This window comes from Grammomys surdaster, unplaced genomic scaffold (assembly GCF_004785775.1).
Source record: "Grammomys surdaster isolate TR1022 unplaced genomic scaffold, NIH_TR_1.0 63, whole genome shotgun sequence".
NCBI classification, from domain to species: Eukaryota; Metazoa; Chordata; class Mammalia; order Rodentia; family Muridae; genus Grammomys; species Grammomys surdaster.
In genome coordinates, this window is record NW_021604565.1 from 10,337,834 (window position 1) to 10,361,026 (window position 23,193).

The following is a 23,193-nucleotide window of genomic DNA, read 5'->3' on the forward strand; positions in this document are numbered from 1 at the left end:
ATATTTAGTAAATAGAATGTTGTTAATTTATAGAACTATTTGTGTTGTCTCATAGCAGAATAGAGACCTTTACTTTTGACATCAGTGTTGTGAGTATGTCTTGAAGGATGGGAATGTTAATGAAATTGGGAAGAGAATTCTTGCTCTTAGATTGTTTTGAGTAGCTTAAGTGTAAACATAAAACTGTATCAAGGCAGTAGAATTAGGGAAAGAATGAAGGCCCAAGTGTACCTTTTTAGATAATAAGTCCTTGAAAGCAGGAAAGAGTCATCACAGTCCTTTGTAAGATCCTTCTGGTTCATGATACAGGACTATGATAGTGATGCTGTTGCTACCTGGACAGCTAAAAGAAAAATGAGAAGCTGATGTTGGAAGTACTGAAGCCATGTGAAACTCTCTTCCCTCAAGCTTATCTGGCATTCAGAGCCTGACCATAGGTTAAATCTTCTCTGTAGGAGAAAGTACAAATGTTTGATGCCTGGTCTGACAGTGGCCTGGGTCTTGTACAGAGTCAGGGCCTTCTTTCTGTACCTGGTATTTGATACGGCCATTAGAAGTTTCTGGGCTTGGTTTTGATCTTAAATATCTTGGATATGACTCTTAAATAATGTGTAATTTCCTTTCATGAATTTCCTACTTAGTTTCTTCACCATTTCAGCAACAATATGAAAGTCTCTAAGCACCATAGCATGAAGGGTGGAGACCTGATGGAACCTAGTTCCAATCTAAGTGTGTCCTTTACCATTTTCAAATTTCAAATTTAAGCTTGTATCTCAACTGTTTTTGTTTGCTTCTTTGTTTGTTTGTTTTTTATGTAGTTAAGAATCATACTTAACATTTCTGGTGAGAAGTAAGGCTGGATGAATTGAGACTTGTAACGTTCTAGATTGAAAGGTAGAGAGAACAACACTTGTTTAGGTGACTATCTGCATGAAGTATGACATTTCTATTTGACTAAAATATCTGAGTATATTCTTTGAGTATACATTATTAAATTCTGAAAGAACGAACAGGCAGGCAGATAGGAAATCAACGAAGATATCAGGACTGGCCACTATTGTCTAATGTTTAGTACAATGCTGAGTCTGGAGGTATTTCCAGGTAAACCAGAGCCTGAGTGATCTGAAGTCATCCTGGCATCCAAAGGAGAGAATGAGGGGAATGGATCGGAGCATATCTCCTGGCTATTGAAACTTCTAATAGCCTTTGGCATATCAAATACCAGAGAATATGGACCATACCATTCTAAAAAAAAAACCTCTCTGGCTTACTGCAAGAACAATAGGCAGTACAGAGTCTGTAGGTGACTGGCTTTATATTTTCACATGTGGGCAGGACAAGTCCTTTCAGGGATTCTCTGGATTTTTTCACATTGAAACATGCCCCTTTGTGCTATGTGTGATTTAATTATCTTATGTCTTTGACCTAATTTATGTTACTTCAGGCTAAAAAATGAGTTATGCTCATTTTTTTTAAATTAGGACTTACCCAACTATTGAGGACTTCTTGATTGAATAATGCAATTTTAAAATGTATTCTCTCCATTTACCCAAGTCAAGGATGATACGAGAAAACCCAATTTCAGATAAGTTAGGATTTAATTTTTTAATGGATAGAAAAATCAATCAATTAGTTTCCTTAAGGTCTGTTTTTTTTTTTCCTCTTAGTGGAATGCAAGGCTACAGGGCTCTTTTTCACCTGTGGTTATAAATTCTGTGAGGGCAACCAAGTACGTCTCTGTTTTTGATTATTTTAGAAACAACATGTTTTCCACTAGAAGGGTCAGAAACTGGGAAGCCACAGCCTTTTGGCACAAAATGGATATTTCAGGAGGGAGTGCTGTTAGAGTAGAAATGTTGAAGGAAGCAATCTTTTGGCCTTGGAGACATTAGTTACAAGTACCAAAGATGAATATATTGATCTGACTCTAGAAGTTTGCTTTGATGGTTTAAATAGGAATGACCATCACTCATGTATTTGAATGCTTGACTCATAGAACGTGGCACTATTAGGAAGTAGAGCCTTATTAGAGTAGGTGTGGCATTGTTAGAGAAAGCATGCCACTGTAGGGGGTGGGGCTGTGAGGTCTTACATGCTTAAGCTATGTCCAGTGTGGAATACAGTCTCCTTCTGTTGCCTGTAGATCAGGATGTAGAAATCTCAGCTCCTCCTCCAGCACCATGTCTGTCTGCATGCTGCCATGCTTCTCACCATGATGTTAATAGACTAAACCTCTGAAACTGGAAGCCAGGTGCAAAGAAATGTTTTCCTTTATAAGAATTGCCATGGCAGTAGGAAGGAGGAAAAATGAGTGGAAGAGGGGAGGGAGAGAGTCATGGGGAGGCAGGATCAGGTGTGGGCAGCGACAGGAAAGAGGTACAGAGGAATGGGTGAATGAACAGCTATCTGCAACTACCCAGGATGGGTGGAGGGGAGAATCTCTAGGAAGTCCCAGATACCTGGGATGGAGAGGCTCCCAGGTCAATGCAGGTGACCTTAGCCTAGATGCCTAACAGTGGGGACATGGAAGCTGAAGAGGCCACCTCCTATATCCAGGCAGGATCCCCTGTGGAGGAATAAGGACATGAACCTATCCCAAAACTTTCAACCCAGAACTTATCCTGTCTAAAAGAAATGCAGAAATAGAGCAGAGACCGAAGGAAAGACCAACCAATAACCAACCCAACTCAAAAGCTATCCCATGGACAAGCACCTATTTATGACATTATTAATGATACTGTTATGCTTGCAGACAAGAGCCTAGCACAGCTGTCTTCGGAGATGCTCTACTCCGCAATAGACCGAAACAGATGCAGAGACCTATAGCTAAACATTAGATGGAGGTTGGGGACCCTTAAGGAAAAGTTGAGGGGAAGCACTGAAGGCCTTGAAGGCGATGGGAACCCCAAAGGAAGACCAACAGAGTCAAGTAACTTGGACCTCTATGATCTTTCAGAGTCTGAGCCACCACAAAGGACATACATGGGCTGGACTGAGGGCTCAGACACATATGTAGCAGACAGTCAGCATAGCTGCTTCTTCACTGCTGCCTTGTCTAGCCTCAGTGGGAGAAGGTGTACCTAATCAGGTTGAGACTTGATTACTAGGGTGAGAAGATACCAAGGGAGACCACACCCTCTCAAAGTAAAAGGGGACAGGCTAGGGAGGGCTCTGTGAAGGAGGCAGGAGCAGTGTTTCAGATGTTAATTAATTAATTAATTACAAAAAAGAGTTGCCATTGTCATGATGTCTCTTCACAGCAATAAAACTCTAATACATTTGCATTTCTCCAAATCAGACCTTTACACATATATTATTTCAACAAATAGTTTTGGAGCTCTTTTTTTTAAACTGGACTTTTATTGAATAACTGCAATATGCCAGTCAGGATACAGGTAGCACAGAAGAGAAAGCTGGTCTGTGCTGCAACCAGGGACCAAGTTGGTGACTGTAGTCTGTGTTACCCACAGACGCCATGTTGATGTCCATGTTTTATATTGCCACCAAAAGCCTTGTGGATGTCCTGTGGTCAGTGCTGCCACTAAAAACCACTGTGGCAGTGCATAATCTGGGCCACCTGCTGTTATGAGCAAGGAAGCTTCTTTTAGAGTGGTGTTAATGACAGCAGGCTCACACTTGAGAATGAAAAACACTGAAGACTTGCTTTCCTCACCTCATCTCCACAAAGAAACAGTACAGACAGGGAGCTATTGAAGAGAGCCCTTGAAAAGTGTGATAAACATGCTGTGAAGCTTTTCACAATTGATGGCTTCTGGTCCGGAAGGGGAAGCAGGAATAGAACTCAGTTATCTTTAAGGGGCTGGTCACTGGGAGTTTGACCAAGCACCAATGATTATATGGGCAGCACACACACACACACACACACACGCACGCACGCACGCACATGCACGCACACACACACAAATACACAAATTTAGGTCCTGGCATCAGGACCTCACAGTCCTTCCTGGGATACCTTGCATGAAGTACAAAGACAAGGCATAAAGAAAACAATGAATTTTTTAAAAAAGTGATGTTTCATACAATTGATTATACCCATATATGTTGACAACAAAAGTAGAGTTTCAGTGCTAAGATGCAGAGGCATGTCAGGATCAGGATCAGGGTTACATGAATAAACAGTCGTCAGGGCTTGAGGCACACATGAGCAGTCATTTCCTCTTGTTTGTCTTGAGGATGGGACATGGGGAGAGAAAAGGAAAAGGCAGATATTTCAGAAGTTTGGCCAGCTAGAGAGAGTAGAGAACAGGAAGGATATATATATATATATAATAAAACACATCATTTTGATATTTATATGCATCACAGAATGGTTAAATGAGGCTATTTAACACATGTACTACTTACATTTTGTAGTAGTAAGAACATTTAAAATTAACTCTTAACAATATTAAGACATACAATGTATTTTGTATGTACAGTAGATTTTTGAATTTACTGTACTCCAACTGAAATTTTGTGTCTGTAGATCAACATCTTCCTGATACTCTCTCTGATGGTGAACTTGACATACTATAGAATCATATGGGAAGGGAGTTTTAGTGAGAGAGTGCCTAGATTAGATTGGCCTATATGGGATTACATTAATACATTAATTCAGGTGGGAAGACTCACCCATTGTGAATGGCATCATCTGTTGTATGGGAGATGCTGTATTGCAGAGGTGTGGAAAGAGACTGCTAAATACAAGCATTCACCCATTAATCCATTGTTCCTTGCTCTTGGTTGTGAACAAACATAACTGTCTATTTTGGGTCTTTGCTTCCTTGCCTTCCCTGTATTGATGAACTTTAGTCTGGAGTTGCTTTTATCAGAGTATTTTTATCACAGCAACAGGAAAAGAAACTAACACACCCCAGTCTCCAGTCTCTGGTAATGGTTATTTTATTCTCTATGAGTTCCATCTTTATAGATTATATATGAAAATATTATGTAGTTTTACTCTCTCTGATTAGCTCATTTTATGATCTTCAGTTTTATCCATATAGGCACAAATTACACGAAAGCCTCCTTTTTCAAGTGCAGGCATACCACATGCTTTAATTCATTTATCAGACTGACGTTTATCCTGTTCCCATGTCTTGGCTACTGTGAACAGCGCTGTAGTCCACATAGCCGTGAACATGTCTGCTTGGCACAGGGTTTCACAGTCTCACAGTAGACTGAGATGTCTTATACTCATACAGTTGATGGGTTCTTGTTTATTATTACAGAACCTGGTATATTCTTTGTTATGACCTACAAAACTATTTTTTATAGGAAATTTGTGCCTGGGTGGCTAGCCTATTTTGTTATGCTGTTGCTGAATTTTGTACCTGATTATGCTTTATTTTCCAGGCAGTTCACATCCAAGCTTATTATCCTATCTGACAGCTGCACAACTCTTATGACATATTTTTCACATAAAAGGGACCATACCATTAATTTGTTTTACTCTACCCTTTGTGTATCATTTACTTTTAGCCTATTTGGTGTGTATTCTTAAATTATTTTGATTTTAAGCCTGAAAACAATTAAGCAAGATACAGATATAAATACATAAAATATCTTGCATTTTATGAAGATAATAAGTGACTATATCATGGGTCTGCCTAGAGAATCAAATGACTTAGTATAAGTAAAGCATTTAGGAATGTAGCTCTTATATTGTCACAACTATACAAAGGGTAGTTTTTTATTATTTTATTATTTTAATGAAATATTTATTGAACTTATTGAAAAGATTGCCTATTAATACAATACTCTTAAACTATTCAAAATGAAAAGTATAAAAATATCTTAATCAAAGACCACACAGAATCAATCCTTCTAAGTCTGCATATTGTAATCTGTAAAGAAGCTAATAAATATATTTTTTCTGTGTAAGATAATATTGAAACACATATTGGACTTAGAGCTTCTATTAGCTATGGCTACAAGTTAGACATCTTGTGTGGATAACTAAACAAAGGAGCATTTGATCACTAGAACTTTTATGCCCTCTTCTGATTTTATTGATAGAGATAAAAATCTCCATTTGAGTTTGAGTTATAAAACTACAAGTAATCTGACAGTGAACTAGATAAATCCGAGTTTCCATGTCACTCTATTTACTGGTAGGGCAACAATGATAACAACTAAGTCATACATGATACCTGGCTAGAATATGCCTACAATAGTTGTACCTATTATTATCAAGTTTTATGAAAAATCTTTAAGCAATTACAGTTTACTTTTTAGACTTGTATTGAGGATATACAGTCATGAGACTTTTCTATGCTAAATATTTGGAAACCTACCCAACAATCTGATGAAGAATTTGTCAATGCTTTGTTTTTGCTTTTTCATCATAAAATTGTATGGAATAGTGGTTTTAAATATGATTTGAGGATAAAATCAAGCCACATAGGTTCTTGACAACTCTGCAAGTGGAGAGCTCTAGCACCCTTAGTGTTTCCACTACCATAGGATCTGTGTTGTGTTTCTGATAAGGATTAATAAGATATTAATGTTGTTGAATTGAGGCCATGTTTTCATTAATAGTTACCTCATCAGAAAATTCCTATTCTCTGTGTTGAATTCAATTGTTAGTGATAATGGTCCGAGAGGCTCTTTATCCTGCCAGACAGGATCATGAGCAATATGGGCAATTTCATTAACAAAAATATACTGAATTCAGAATTTGTGGAAAGTTTTCTGATACTATAGAGACATCCTTTCTGTGGCTTTTGCTGGTTGTGACACAGAATTCTCCCTCTTATATCTGGAAACTTCAGTTCTTGCCTACTACCAAACATTGGTATGGGTGGAATTGGCTCTTAACCCAAGCCCAGGTTCAGATGTACCTTGCTTGGCTTAAAGTGGTCAGTACAGCTCATCTCTATGGTCAAAGAATTGGATTTACAAGCAAGTATATTACTCCTGATTTTTGAAAAAGTTTGTTGGCTGAGGCCAACAGAAGAAGAAGCTTCTAGCTTTGCTGTGGAAGATTTCAGAAAGATCCTTCTCTCTCTATCTAGTGTTGGAAGAATGGGAGACTCTGGGAGAACCTAAGCTCCACACAGACACTGAAGATGAAGGCGTCATTAGAAAATGCAGCACCCCATATGCAAATGCCTGAACCCAGTCCAACCACTGGTCACACATCCAGGCATGACCAAGAAACTGAAATATCTTTCCTATCATTTGCAAATATGTGAATAGATAGTATGTGATAGCTACAACTCAGGCATTACCAGCATTCTGGAGTATTTATTCATTTCTATAATAAAACTTGACCTAGAAATATTAAAAAATATTGTGAAAATAAGTTGAGTAGTAATAAGTGTTTATTAGATTCATCCTGATCTGGATTTAAACCCAAATATCACTGCTTTCCATGCTAGACAGATCATTGAACTTTTGCCCACTTGTTTTCTTCCCTATAAGATAGGGTGGATGTCTTTCTTCCTTTTCGTTGACTCCTTCCTTTGTAGCACCCTGTCTCACTTACAAGGTATGGGTAGTGCTCTTGCAATGTCTGTGGTACTAGCTTTTAATTATAGCATTTTAACAACAGTAGTTGAATTTGAATTTTTGTACCTCTGGTTGAAAAGGATTTTTTAAAATGACATCCAGGGAATTGCTACATATGGTGCTTATATGTCTATATCATCTCTACAATGCTAAATTGCCTTTATGTGTCAAGCTGCATTAATATGAATCATAATGTTGAACAGGTTTCCTATGACTTGAGGCAGAAATTCTGTTTTGGTGCAAACTTTCTTTACACAAATTTTATTTGTCTGAGGAGAGCATAGTACACTTAATAGTGTAAAATGTAGTTAAATAAAAATCCCACTTGGAATACTGAGTTGTCATAGATATTTTGTTTCTCTAACATAGCACCATAAAAACACTATCTTCTACCTAATACAACACAACTGCAGTAGTGCCTTTCACTTTTGCCCTGGGTTTGTGAAGATGAAATTCAGAGAAAAATGCATTTGAGATGAAACAGTAGTGAAGCTGTTTAGTGCACAAATTATTTATTACTATGACACAGCTGCTTATTTCTGTTAGAATGACATCTGTATGCCTAGCTATTGGAAGTTACCAAGACTCTAGCTTAATGATCTCCAGAGACTATCTGCTCTTTAAAATTCTCTGTTGTATGAGGCTACATGTTCTAAATCACTGATGCTTGCTAATTTCTGTAGATATTTTTGTTTTCTGCTATTTGGTGCTGAACATTTGATCACTCTCTTTCCTAGTCAGACACATTCAATTTGTATCCTAAGATTTTGACATGGATTGCAAAACATTTCAACAGGAATTTCAAGTTCAGGATCTCCGCATTAGGCAGTTCTTAGTACGATTAGAATATGTGCCACCCTCTCATCAAACCCACCAAGATTCATTGATTTATTGCCTATTGACTCAGTGCCTAGCCCCACTCTGTATCTGCATATAAGTTTCTGCTGTCAGTTGATGGTATCTTTATTTCTGCTTCAGATATTGTTTATATGGCAGGAAGTTAACTGATGGAGCAGCTTCCATCATTCTTGCTCCTAAGAGGTGTAGCCAAATCTCATAACAGTTCTTAAAGACCCCACTTGACTATAGCCATAAGCTATGCCAATTCATAGTCAAGTTGCTTGCCAAGGATAGAATCAATGTTTGCAACAAACAGACTGAAATTTACAAATAGTTGTTGGTATGTGCTCTCTTCTTACAAGATGGCACAAAGGACAATAAAATAATAGAATATTTTTGTAGTTCTGTTTCTGGTTACGAACAGAATCCTATAACCTGCTCTGATGCTTCTCTAGAAATTCCTTCCCCTGCTTTTCCTATAGTCTTCATCACTGCTTTATGCTTTATATGAGAATGTCCTTTCAGCCATTTACAGGCAACTAGAACAGATTCAAGTCCTCTTAGTTTTGTATAGGAAACTTCATGACGTCCCCCGTCAGATTTGCACTGATTTTGAGAAGTTTTAATTTATATGTTTATTTATCTGGTATGTGGTATTCTCCTAAAATTATTGTTAACTCTCTTTTCTGGATTCTATAGTCCTAAGTATATAATGTCCCTTTTGTCCCTAATTTCCATCATGAAATCCTAGCTTTATATAAGGCCTATAACTTCTTAATGTGACTCTTCAAGACTTGTTCTTCCTGGTAAAGTAGGATATACAATCATATAGTTTGTAAACAAAAGGGCCCTTGGAGAGGATTGCTCTGATGTCCTGTTACCTGCCTTGCTATAACATTTCAGGTTCCTTGCCCCTTTAGGTCAAACATTGATTTTTGAAACCCAACTATTCCTGTTTCCATGACTTTGAACTCAGGAAAGGCCAATCATCCTGGGGACCTAGTTATCTTGGATTGTTACACAGGAGGTGATTACATAGTAAGATCAAGAAGCTAGACTTCCCTTTGGGTAGGTGGGGCTGGAATATTTCTTGTTTATGGTAAGTCTTCCAAAATCCGAACCCTCCTCTTTAAAAAACAAAAACCGACACTGAGTCACCTGACCTAAGGTCTAGTGACAGTTTTCTATCTGTACTCTTTTGGTTTAATGGTAGAAACCATCATAAAACATTATTGTTGAAGGCGGGATGCTGTGTGTGAGGGAATTCGAGAGTGAGGAGGTGGGAGTGGGGGGATAGATGGGGGCACATCCTCATACATCACTCTGTATTTTTTGTCATTTCCACTGTCACTTTGGAAATTAATGACTTTAATCCTTTTCATTATTCTTAACAGTCTGATGAGTCTTGCTCTACAGCAGTGGTTCTCAACCTATGGGTTTTGACTTTTTCAAACAACCCTTTTACAAGGATGTCCTAAGACTACCAGAAAACAGAGATATTATCATACATTCATAACTAGAAAATTACAGTTATGAAGTGGCAATGAAAGAATTTTGTGATTGGATATCAACACAGCATGAGAAACTGTATTAAAGAGTTGCAACATTAGGAAGGTGCAGAATCACTGTAATAGAGTAAAGCCTCCTCCTGCCTGCCATATTGCCAATCTGGGCCTTAATATATGGTAACAACTCCTGATTTATGAGCAATAGCCTGGAAAATAACTGATGATAAGTCTGGCAGACCTCATTGAGGTGTTTCTTTTTCCTTTCTATTCCCCTTAAAAATGAAAAAAAACCCTAAGCTTTATATTTTTATATATTATAGGACATATTAATGCCATTAACAGGAAGTGTATGCATGGCCCTAAGATGCAAATGACCAATATTTAAATTTTAGCTTTAATAACAACTTGTCATATAAACTTGACTCTTTACACTCTACTGTCCATAAAACACTCTGGAGAGTTGTGAGCATTGATGTAACCAACACACTCAAATATAGACATTAGTATTAGCACTTGCTCTGATTTACAGAAATACAAAATGTTCTTGGAAATATGCATTTGTAGGCCCTTATTTTTTGCTTCAATTATCTAGCATTTTTACACACATACACACACACACACACACACACACACACACAGAGAGAGAGAGAGAGAGAGAGAGAGAGAGAGAGATGATACCTATTTTACATTCATTAAACATGAATGACAAAGGCAAAATTTTTATTTTGTATTATCATATTGGATGCAATTATATTCTGTTAAGGGCTGTGAGAAAATTAAGGATATTAAGTGGACTAAGAAGTTGGAAACAGAAAGAAGTTATGAATAGAAATTTTAGGACAGGCCTGATTGTGGATGTTACACTGTTCTTAGAGGCTTTTGTGAGTAGCTTTGTGGAATGGGAGAGTGGGGTTGAGAGTAAGAACGAGAGCATTTGGTCATAGGACAACGTAGGTATTTCCCTTGGTATAGCTGTCAAAGCATGGATGGGAGAAGCTTTCTAGGTGGCCTTATTTTATTTCATTCAAGTTGAGCTATCTTCTCCCCATGATGTGTGGTGGTGTGTGCATATCCTGCCTTCCCAAATGCAGCTGCTGAGTATTGTCACCTGGTTTGTGACCTCTGGAGGAGGTCATCATCATGACTCACATTTGTTATTGGACTGTCATTAACAAGTCTCTTGGGGCCAGCCATGATTCTCTCAGCTATAGCCTCTTCTTTAATGGCTTGAGCTGTAGTAACTGAAAGTTCTACCCCCATGTGGTTGTTTTAATATAAACATGCATCAATTGTCATTAAATGACATTAAAATTTTAGTTTCTTTGTGACATTAGTACTTTTGAATGCTCAGTGGTCACATATGACTGGTGGCTAAGGAGTCAGATCTGGGGTAAAACATCTCTGTTACTGCAGGAAGTTCTGTTAGTGTTTGTTAATTTGTATGTTTCTCTCTCTGACATTTTTGTGGCTCTTCTTTCAGTTTTAGGTCTTTCTTATCCTTTTGATTTGTTTCAATGCTAGATGCAGAACTTCGTGTTAAGGAAGGATATTTAGGCAAATGTTTTTATGTTCTAGAATCTGCATTAATAGTTCTGTTCGAACTTCCTGAGTGTCTTTGAGCTCTTGATTTGCAGATGTGTCCTGGAGGAATGGTATGGGAACCAGATTCCTGAGTGGCTATGAAAAGACTATCAAATTTTATAGGTCAAGTTGCACCTTTAGGATACGATTTAGACATAGAGAATGATATATTACTTGGAGCCGTTTCAATCAAGGTGCACACAGTGACCAACTATGCACATGTATTGCCAAACATTGTGTTAGTTCTGCAAAACTAAAGTGTGTTAGTACTAAAACACTGTGTTAGTTCCCCTAATCCCAAGTAGACCATTTTGGGGCAGTAGAGAGAGCTCCAAATAGAGTTTCATTTGTCTCTCACATTGCTATACCTAGGGTCCCCCAAAAGCCTGAAGAAAGATGAATATATATTTATTCCTTAATAGCTTTGGGAGTGAGAAGATAGAACAGAAAAGAGTCCAGAAAATGCTCTTTAGAGCAGTGATTTTTCAACAGGATCCTGGTGGATAAGTAACTTGTTCTGTGATAAAGTTGACAGAATGGGACCCATAAGATATAATGTACAAGAGTGTGAATAAAGACACTATGAGCAAAGTTAGCAGAGAAAGACACATTAAGGTTAGTACTGGTGATGTCTGAAATAAAAGTGTGTCTGTAGAGATAGACAGGCCTGGAATAACAGGCTGAAAGGTGAGTTTTTGAGAACAGTGGGAAAGGAACACATTGGGAATGCCATGGACAGATCTGACATCTCAGGAGTTTATGGAGTCCAAGCTGGAAGCTCTGTGGAGTTTTGAATGAGCTGAGCTGGAGACAGAAATGCCAGTAGAAGCGGAAGTGCTGAGGAGACAAGATTCATACAAATCTGAAATAAAGGTGCTAAGGACCCGAAATGCGACCAAACAGCAGGTGGGACAGGAGGCATGGTCTCAATCAATGTTGATTTCTAAGAGGAAAATTATTAGTGTTTTAATAGTGATTGGATGATGGGATAGTACAGACAAAGGAAACAGAGAGGTCTCTGCCTTTCAGGAAAATTTGCCAGTTCAAACTCTTTTTCCAAGTCTGTGGTGGTAGGCTTTGGCCTGTAAACGTTAGAAATATTTATGTTAGCCTCTGTGTTATCAAGCTTGTTTTAAGGCCTTTGAAGTCTCCAATCTTTCATTTATCAAAGGAATTTGAGGTATACAATGTAGTGAAGAAACACTCTTCTATTAATTTAATTTTGAAAATTTGTAGAAATTTAGCTTTATTTCTAGTAGTTTTAATCTAGATGCCAAAAATATCCTCTTGTGTAGACATCATGTTGAATTTAACTATTGAGCCTTTCTTTCTTTCTTCCTCTCTTTCTTTCTTTTTTTGATATTTTAATTTTATTTTTTAGTAATCATTTCATTCATTTTCATCCCCTTATTTCACCACAGCCTCTTAAGTCCTGACAACTACATCCTGTTTCCTATTTCTAAAGTTTTCTTATCTTAGAAGTGTAGCACCGGGCTCTGCTCCTGGCCAGCACAGGTAGGAACCAAAAGCACCATTGAATCTTTAATTAGAAACGACCATCAGCCAAATGTTTGTATGTTGCTAACACTAACACCAAACATCGAGATAACTTTGGAGTCAGAATCTCAGAATTTGTCTACCTTAATTTTCATTTAGGTTTTCTTTATTTTTTTATGTGAAATATATCAGAATTTATCAATACTTACTATTATACAGAAGAAAAACAATTTTCTTGAAAGTTTACATTGATAGATATAGAGAAATCACAGTGTATGCTTTAAAAAACATAATTTAGTAATTATCTACCTGAAGGGATAAAGAGAAAAGACAGGTTGGGTTTTAAACATTGTACTAGACTCAGGTATTATGTGTGTACATGGGTGTATTCTGGAATAAATCTTCAAACAGCTTTTAAGTGTTTTCTATAATTTGTCCTTCTCCAGTCGGAGGTCACAGGGTGTGTGCTTTTGCAACTAGTGGAAAGCATAACCTTACACTTTGAATTTCACCAAAGAATCTGAAAATAACTTATATCTAAAGTCAAATATTATCTAGTCAGAACATCAGGTAGAGTGATTTCACTCACTATCACTGAAGGCCAGCTAGTTGTAAATTTCTCATGCTAAACAATCCTTTTAGGTAGATGTCCTAAATATTCTGAGAAACAGTCTAGAAATTAGCAAGAAACATATTAATATTTATGAAAATTTAAATGTCCTTAATGAAACCATCAGGTCTAGGGATATATTCAAAATGTCTATCTTAATGTATAGTATTTGTTCAAGTATTTATAAGATCAATTTTAGCCCCAAAATAGAGCAGTCCAGAGTACCTTTTCTTTCAGTACCTTTCTATCTTTTACTTCTATCTTTTACTTCTTTATATTTTTTATTGGATATCTTATTTACATTTCAGATGTTATTCCCTTACACTACTTCCTTCCCTTCAGTCAGGAAACCCCTATACTATCCCCCCTCCACCTGCTTCTATGAGAATGTGCCCCCCTCTTCGAACTCCCACCTCCACACCCTCGAATTCCCCCACACTGGGCATCCAGTATGGCACCAAGGATCTAGTCTCCCACCTATATCTAACAAGGCCATCCTCCCCTACATGTACAGCTGGAGCCATGGGTCCCTCCCTATTTGCTCCCTGGCTGGTGGTTTAGACCTTGGGAGCTCTGGTTGGTTGGTATTATTCCTCTCCCCATGGGGCCACAAACACCTTCAGCTCCTTCAGTCTTCTCTCTAACCCCTCTATTGGGAACCTCATGATCAGTTCAATGGTTAGCTGTGAGCATTCACTTCTGAATATGTCAGACTCTGGCAGACCTCTAAGGAGACAGCTGTATCAGGCTCCTGTCAGCATGCACTTCCTGACATCCATAACAGCATCTGCCTTTGGTGACTGCACATGGGATGGATACCTAGGTGTAATGGTCTCGAGGCAGCCCCTCCTTCATTTTCTGTCCCACACTCTGTTTCCATATTTGCTCCCTTGACTATTTTGTTATTCCTTCTAAGAAGGACCGAAGCACACACACTTTGATCTTCTTTCTTCATGAGCTTCATGTGGTCTGTGAGTTGCATCTTGGGTATTGTGAGCTTCTGGGCTAATATCCAATTATTGGTGAGTGAATATCATGTGTGCTGTTTTGTGATTTGGTTGCCTCGCTCAGGATATTTTCTAGTTCCATCGATTTACCTAACAATTTCCCGAATTCATTGTTTTTAGTAGCTGAATGATACTCCATTGTGTAAATGGACAACATTTTTTTTTTTTATCCATTCCTCTGTTGAAGGATATCTGGGTTTTTTCCAGCTTCTGGCTATTATAAATAAGGCTGCAATGAACATAATACAGCATATGTCCTTGCTATATGTTGGAGCATCTTCTGGGTATCAGCCCAGGAGTGGTATAGCTGGGTCCTCAGGTAATGCTATGTTCAGTTTTCTGAGGAACCAAGAGACTGATTTCCAGTGTAGTTTACCAGCTTGCAATCCCACAAAAAATGGAGGAGTATTCCTCTTTCTCCACATCCTTGCCAACATCTGCAATCACCTGAGTTTTTAAACTTAGCCTTTCTGACTGGTGTGAGGTGAAATCTCAGAGTTGTTTTGATTTTCATTTCCCTGATGACTAAGGATGCTGAACATTTCTTTAGGTGCTTCTCAGCCCTTTGAGTTTCCTCAGTTGAGAATTCTTTGGTTAGCTCTGTACTCCATTGTATAATAGGGTTATTTGGTTGTCTGGAGCCTCATTTCTTGAGTTCTTTGTATATATTGGATATTAGCCCTCTATCAGATGTGAGATTGGTAAAGATCTTTTCCCAATCTGTTGGTTGCCATTTTGTCCTATTGACAGTGTCCTTTGCCTTACAGAAACTTTGCAATTTTATGAGGTCCCATTTGTCAATTCTTGATCTTAGAGCATGAGCCATTGGTGTTCTTTTCAGGTACTTCCCCCCACCCCAGAGTGCCCAAATATTCAAGGTTCGTCCCCATCTTCTTTTCTATTAGTTTCAGTGTATCTGGTTTTATGTGAAGGTCCTTTATCTACCTGGATGTGAGCTTTGTACAAGGAGATAAGAATGGATCCATTTGCAACCTTCTACATGTTGTCCTCCAGTTGAACCAGCACTAATTGTTGAAAATGCTGTCCTTTTTCCACTGGACACTTTTAGCTCCTTTGTCAAAGATCAAGTGACCATAGGTGTGTGGGTTCATTTCTGGGTCTTCAATTCTATTCCATTGATCTTCCTGCCTGTCTCTGTTCCAACACCATGAAGTTTTTATCACTATTGCTCTGTAGTGACACTTGAGGTCAGGGATGGTGATTCCTCCAGAAGTCCTTTAATTGTTGAGAATAGTTTTCACTATCCTGCTTTTTTTTGTTATTCCAAATGAATTTGAGAATTTCTCTTTCTATCTCTGCGAAAATTGAGTTGGGATTTTATTAGGGATTGCATTGAATCTGTAGATTGCTTTTGGCAAGATGGCCATTTTTACTATATTAATCCTGCCAATCCATGACCATGTGAGTTTTTTCAATCTTCTGAGATCTTCTTCGATTTTTTCTTCAGAGACTTGAAGTTCTTGTCATACAGATCTTTCACTTGATTGGCTATATTCACACCAAGGTATTTTATATTATTTGTGACTATTGTGAAGGGTGTCGCTTCCCTAATTTCTTTCTAAGCCTGTTTATCTTTCATGTAGAGGAAGGCTAATGATTTGTTTCAGTTGATTTTATAACCAGCCCCTTTGCTGAAATTGTTTATCAGGTTTAGGAGTTCTCTGGTGGAAGTTTTGGGGTCACTTAAATATACTATCATATCGTCTACAAATAGTTATATTTTAACTTCTTCCTTTTCTATGTGTATCCCTTTGACTTCTTTCCCTTGTCTAATTGCTCTGGCTAGGACTTCCAGTACTATATTGAATAGGTAGGGAGAGAGTGGGCAGTCTTGTCTAGTCCCTGATTTTAGTGGGATTGCTTCAAGTTTATCTCCATTTAGTTTGATGTTGGCTACTGGTATGCTATATATTGCTTTTACTATGCTTAGGTATAGGCCTTGAATTCCTGATATTTCCAGGACTTTTACCATGAAGGGGTGTTGAATTTTGTCAAATGCTTTCTCGGCATCTAGTGAGATAATTGTGTGTTTTTTTCCCTTGAGTTTGTTTATATAGTGGATTACATTGATGGATTTCCAAATATTGAACCATCCCTGGATTCCTGGGATAAAGCCTACTTGATCATGATGGATGACTGTTTTGATGTGTTCTTGGATTCGGTTTGTGAGAATTTTATTGAATATTTTTGCATCAATATCCATAAGGGAGATTGGTCTGAAGTTTTTTTTCTTTGTTGGGTCTTTGTGTGATTTAGATATGAACATAATTGCGGTTTCATATTAAAAATTGGGTAGTGTTCCTTCTATTTCTATTTTGTGGAATAGTTTGAAGAGAATTAGTATTAGGTCTTTCTTGAAGGTCTGATAGAATTCTGCACTAAAACCATCTGGTCCTGGGCTTTTTTTTTTTTTTTTTTGGAGAGACTTTAATGACTGCTGCTATTTCTTTAGGGATTAAGAGACTGTTTAGATGGTTTATCAGCTCCTGATTTAACTTTAGTACCTGGTATCTGTCTAGAAAATTGACCATTTCATCCAGATTTTCCAGTTTTGTTGAGTATAGGCTTTTATAGTAGAATCTGATGATTTTTTGAATTTCCCCAGGTTCTGTTGTTTTGTTTCCCTTTTCAGTTCTAATTTTATTAATTTGGATACTGTCTCTGTGCCCTCTGGTTTCCTGTAAGCAGCAAAATTCTGGGCTATTTATATATCCAGTCTGTTAGTCTACGTCTTTTTATTGGGGAATTGAGTCTATTGCTTGATTGATGGACTTGATGTTAAGAGATATTAGGGAAACGTGATTGCTTCTTCCTGTTATTTTTGTTATTAGAGGTGGAATTATATTTGTGCAGCTATCTTCTCTCAGGATTGTTGGAAGATTATTCTCTTGCTTTTTCTACGTTGTAGTTTCCCTCCTTGTGTTGGAGTTTTCCGTCTATTATCCTTTTAGGTCTGGATTTATCTATTGTGTATATTTTGTTTTGTCATGGAATATCTTGGTTTCTCAATCTATAGTGATTGAAAGTTTTGCTGGATATAGTAGTCTAGGCAGGCATTTGTGTTCTCTTAGGGTCTGTATGATGTCAGTCCAGGATCTTCTGGCTTTTATAGTCTCTGGTGAGGAGTCTGGTGTAATTCTTATAGGCTTGCCTTTATATGTTACTCGACTTTTTTCCCTTACTGCTTTTAGTATTTTTCTTTGTTTTGTGAATTTAGTGTTTTGATTATTATGTGACAGGAGGAATTTCTTTTCTGGTCTAGTCTGTTTAGAATTCTGTAGGCCTCTTGAATGTTCATGGGTATCTCTTTATTTAGGTTAGGAAAGTTTTCTCTATAATTTTGTTGAAGATATTTACTGGCCCTCTAAGTTGGGAATCTTTGTTCTCATCTATACCTATTATCCTTAGGTTTCGTCTTCTTTAGGTTGTGTCCTGGATTTCCTGGATATCTTTGGTTAGGAGCTTTTTTCATTTTGCATTTTCTTTGACAGTTGTGTCAGTATTTTCCATGGTATCTTCTGCACATGAGGTTCTCTCTTCTATCTCTTGTATTCTGTTGGTGCTGCTTACATCTATGACTTCTGATTTCTTTCCTAGGTTTTCTATCTCTAGGGTAGTCTCCTTTTGATATTTCTTTATTGTTTCTACTTCAGTTTTTAGATCCTGGATGGTTTTGTCTAATTCCTTCACCTGTTGGTTTGTATTTTCTTGAAATTCTTTAAAGGATTTTTGTGTTTCCTCTTTAAGGGCTTCTACCTGTTTACCTGTGTTCTCCTGTGTTTCTTTAAGGGAGTTGTTTATTTCCTTCTTAAAGTCCTCTATCACCCTCATGAGAAGTAATTTTAAATCTGAATCCTGCTTTTTCAGTGTGATGGGGTGTCCAGGACTTTCTATGGCAGGAGAACTGGGTTCTGATGATGCCAGGTAACTTTGGTTTCTGTTGCTTATGGTCTTGCACTTGTCATTTGACATCTGGTTATCTCTAGTGCAGTATCTCTACCTGTACTCACTGTCTCTGACTGGAGCCTGTCTTTCAGGTTATCTTCCTTGTGTCAGGACTCCTCAGAATCCAGCTGCCTCTGTGATCATGTGATCTTGGGTTCCTGGGTGGAAGAGCTCCTGGGACTCAGGCTGCCTCTAGGATCCTGAAGTCCTGCTGCTCTGAGTGCAGTTATTCCTCTGCTGTTCTGAGTGCAGTGGTTATACCACTGCTCAGCTGCTCTCTGAAGGTTCAGGATAAGGTGTATTTATGAAAGCAGACAGCCAGGTGTCTGTATTGTACTTCTTATTAGTGTAGTTTTCCAGTCTTTTCTATCACCTCAGTAAGTATTTAACTAGTGACTTAATGGAACCCTGGTGCCTGGACTTCTTAATCTATGAAATGTTCATAATACTGTGCCTAAGACATAGTGCTCGTATAAAGATTGACTTTATATAGGTAAGCTCCTTAAAGAAAAAGATGTTGTCCTTCACCTTGGTCATTACCAAAGCCTCATGGTTGGCATTTTTATAGCCAAAGGTTCATGTTCCCACATTCCTTTCTTCCTGGTTACTGCTTCAGTCAAAGGCATTGGGCTGGATGGAGTGCTTTTTACTGTTTTACAGAAAACTCCACCCTTTCTAGGCTAGCCCAGATATTATAATATCTGTGTGAAAAAGTGAATCTCCAGTCCCCATGTTGGTTTCTTTAGTTTCTTCTTCCTCTAACTTTGTTAGAATCCTTTCCTAAATTTAAATGGCAATACTCTGTTTAAAGCTAAGTTGGGTGCTCAGTTTTCTCCTTTTGTTCTAAAAGTCCATTGTGATTTAATTGTCTTAGCTGTTTTTTTTTTTTTGCTTTTTATTTTTTATTGGATATTTATTTACATTTCCGATGTCATCTCCTTTCCCCATTTCCCCTCCCTAGAATCTCCCTATAAGATACCCCTTCCTCCTTTATTTGCTTTTATAACATCTTAATTAAATGCAAGTATTAAGGTCAGTTCTAGGTTGAGGAAATAGGAATATAATAGATGCAAATAGTCAAGGAACAAGCAAGACAATAAACACAAACAGTCAAAGAACAAGCAAGCCAATATAAACAAAATTCCATGAATACTTCCATGATCACTGTTTCTAAGGGCCTATCAGAATGACCAAAATATCTGAGCCAACTTCCTTGTCCTAGGCCAAATTCGTTTTCATGTCTGAAGCCTACTTATTTGTTCTAGCCTAAAATTTAGATTCCTGCCTGAAATTACTTCTTTGTTCTAGCATAAAGTCAGATTCCTGCCTGAAATTATTTCTTTGTTCTAGCCTAATATATTCCTGCCTGAAGCCTACTTCTTTGTCCTTGGCCAATATCACATTCCTGCCAAGCAGCCCTTTTTTCTTGTCCTTGGCCCATGTCAGTTTCTTGCCAGGTAGCCCTAAAGGCTTTCTGTCTCTCCCCTTTTTTTTTTAATTTCATTAACAAGACTGAGCTTGTCATAGACTGTTCTGACAAGAATACCTTCCTTACCCATTATGGAATATGTATTATCAAAAGCTATGCACTTATGTCTTAGGTTGGTAAGGCTCTGTGCAGAATTTTACCCATCCTTGGTTTGCTAGCCTGTTAATTTAATAACTCTGTCTGGGAGTCAATTTTCAGGTTCAAGCCATGTACTTTGGCTGCCAACATGTTGATGTTGTTAAAGAAAAGCTTTAACATGATGGACAGGAATAAAAGTTTTCCCAGGACAAAAAGGGCTAGCATGGTCAAGCTATATATGCCATTCTTGAAACTTGACCAAAATAGAAATACTGACCTCAGGCCATGAGTAATTTTATCAGCAGTATCTACTGCCTCAATGCACAGCAGAACAGCATTCTTGAAATTCATAAGGTCACTATGTAAACTTGAAACATTCAGAGAGGTGTTATAATTATGCCAAATACCCTGCAAGTGTCTTTAAACTTTTTCCTAATTATAATGACAACCACTGTAAACTGTAGAACTAACATGAATCCAATGGTATTTGGCACTCAAGATGGCTCCTTACTCTTAAATTCTGAACCTCCTTCCAACAATTTCAATAGGATAAAGAGCATCAATCTGTTCTTCCAAATTGCCTATCTACATCCTCTTGTATATTCAACACATAAGTCACATTTTTTGCTAAATGATTAACAAAAGTTGCTCTCTTAACTTCTTGTGTCAAAGCAATTGCAGAAGCAGTGGTGCTAGCAATTAATGTAATTAAAGCTGTTATACCAGCAATAATCAAGCCTACTACCCTCTTGCTTCTGCTTAAAGCCTGACTCATTTCTTCCAGTACTTGCAAGCTATTTTTTAGAATACCAAGGTTGTTTTTTTTTTTTTTTTGATACTCAGGGCATTAAAAACAAAAGCTGGTTGATAAACCTTCATAAGTGGCATGCCAGATTTCAAAACACTAACACAATTAGAAGGTGTACAATCAATACAACTTACATTAAATACTGTAGAAGAAACATAAGTAATTTAACTTGACAAATAAAAGAGCCTTAACACATGTGCTAACACCTGTTTGAAATCCAGATCCTGCCCCAACTTTATCTTTCTAACATAACATCATAGGGAACTGTAGCTAACTTTCAAATATGTCTCGAAAATGTCCAGAACCAGACTTCCAAATGAAGACTTTTATTTCCAATATTGGATTGATTTCTAGACCAGTCCATGATTGAGTCCAAATGACTGGTCACATTTAAGAACAATACAAGAGGCATTATACCCTCTCTTTTTGATTCTCTATTCACAAAGTCTAAAAACTTGAGGCAAGGCAGCTTGTCCCATCAGGGGTATAGGTAAGCAATGGTGGGTCAGGATCATATGTCTAATACAGCTTCCCAGTCACTGTTGTCAGGGTACTCAGCAAGCTCACAGGTCATCATCATTATTTGTCCTGGCATCAGCATGAGTCACCTGTCGCTCTGGCAACCATCATGCTTCTTCAGCATCCTACACGTCTGGGCATGTCAGAGCTCCTGGGAGTCCAGCCACCTCTAGGTTTTGGGGGATTGGGTGCAGAGCTGACGCCTTAGGACTGCTCCAGGCTTAGGTGCAGACAGGAAGGCCATTTAGGTTTTCAATACATATTCATCATGTGGAAAGCTGGTGGTTTCCTTCCTTTTTATAATTATACATTAATTTTTTTAGATTGTAAATTAAGTTTTGACTTAATTTTTGATTCTTATGGTGGAATCTATATTGAAATTACAAATTTTTTAGTATGTGAGTACTTTGCTAAAGGATTTTCCAAGTAACAGCTGTGATAATAATGGCATCTTTTAAACTTTCAAAATAAAACAGTTCCTCCAAAAAGGAGAAAAAACCAATACCTTAATTCTTCAAGTTTATAATATTAAGAAAATATAGCATATATTTACACATGACTTCAAATTACTGATATATTTAATGATTGCATGGCTGAGTGCTTGGCTATTATAGGCAAGCCATTAAAATCAGTTCTGAGCATATACATAGAGCAAAACCAGAATAAATGTTTTTGTAAGATTTAGCACAGCATCTTTCCTCTCTATGAGTGCCTGTGTGTGTGTGTGTGTGTGTGTGTTTGTGTGTGTGTGTTTGTGTCTGAGTATGTATGTGAATGTATATTACATATGAGTGTAAATATATATATATATATATATATGTATATATGTGTGTGTGTGTTTGTGTATATAAGGGTACATATGTGTATGTGTATATATGTGTGATTATATGTGTGTATGTATGTGTGTGTGCATGTATGTATGTGCATGTATGTATATGTGTATGTATGTGTGTATGTATGTGTGTATGTATGTGTGTGTATCTGTGAATGTGTATATGAGTTTGCCTGAATTCTTGATGATAGGACTCTTTTCCTTTAATCAGAAAGATATGGTAAAGTGGGAAAGAGGTATGAGGAAGTCAGCACATCTAACCAGAACAAACTGATTCTAGTGCATCTATACATTTTCGAAGTTTTTGGTTTTGCTTTGGTTTTGTTTGTTTGTTTTTAGAGTGGTAGTATAATTTTTGGTGATGAGTTATTTTAAGTTGTGATGTACAGGAAGTTTCCACATCCTTTTGGAATGTTTTTATTCAAAAAAGAAAAGAAAACAAGCTGCCTTTTATTGTTCTAAGGAGAAGGCATGTTGTTTGTTAAAAGTTGGATTTACAAAACACATTGTCTTCTAAGCATGTTCTTCCTGGGCTGCTTCCCTCTGCTGAAATTGAGAGTGTTCAGTAACATATCAAAAAAGCTTTATGAAGGGATAAATATATTTGTCATTAATGCTAAGATTTAGGAAATGCAATTTTAAAGATATTAATACCCTCTGATAAAATCCATAATTTCTTAGGATAGGAAGGAAAAGTATCTTTTCAAGCATTGTGTGACTTAATGCCAGCTGGTGGAGTGAGCTGACAAACTTTGAGTTATATGTTATATTATTTTGAATGTGTTGTCTCCCTCTTGGGCAGATGACTAACTCTGTAGTCTTGCTCCTATGGTAACTAGCTCTCAAACTTTAATCTTCTCTATTCAGTTTGCCAGATGTAGCCAACAGTACATGTGTGACCTTTTGTATGCCAATTCCACCTGGCTGTTGGGAAATCATAAGT

General features: G+C 37.5%; 1 protein-coding gene across 1 annotated transcript in view; it reads left to right on the top strand.

Annotated features, from left to right (window-relative positions):
* Cpq (carboxypeptidase Q) overlaps positions 1 to 23,193 on the top strand; it is a 437,003-nt gene that overhangs the window by 115,736 nt on the left and 298,074 nt on the right. The gene's annotated exons all lie outside the window — the stretch shown is intronic.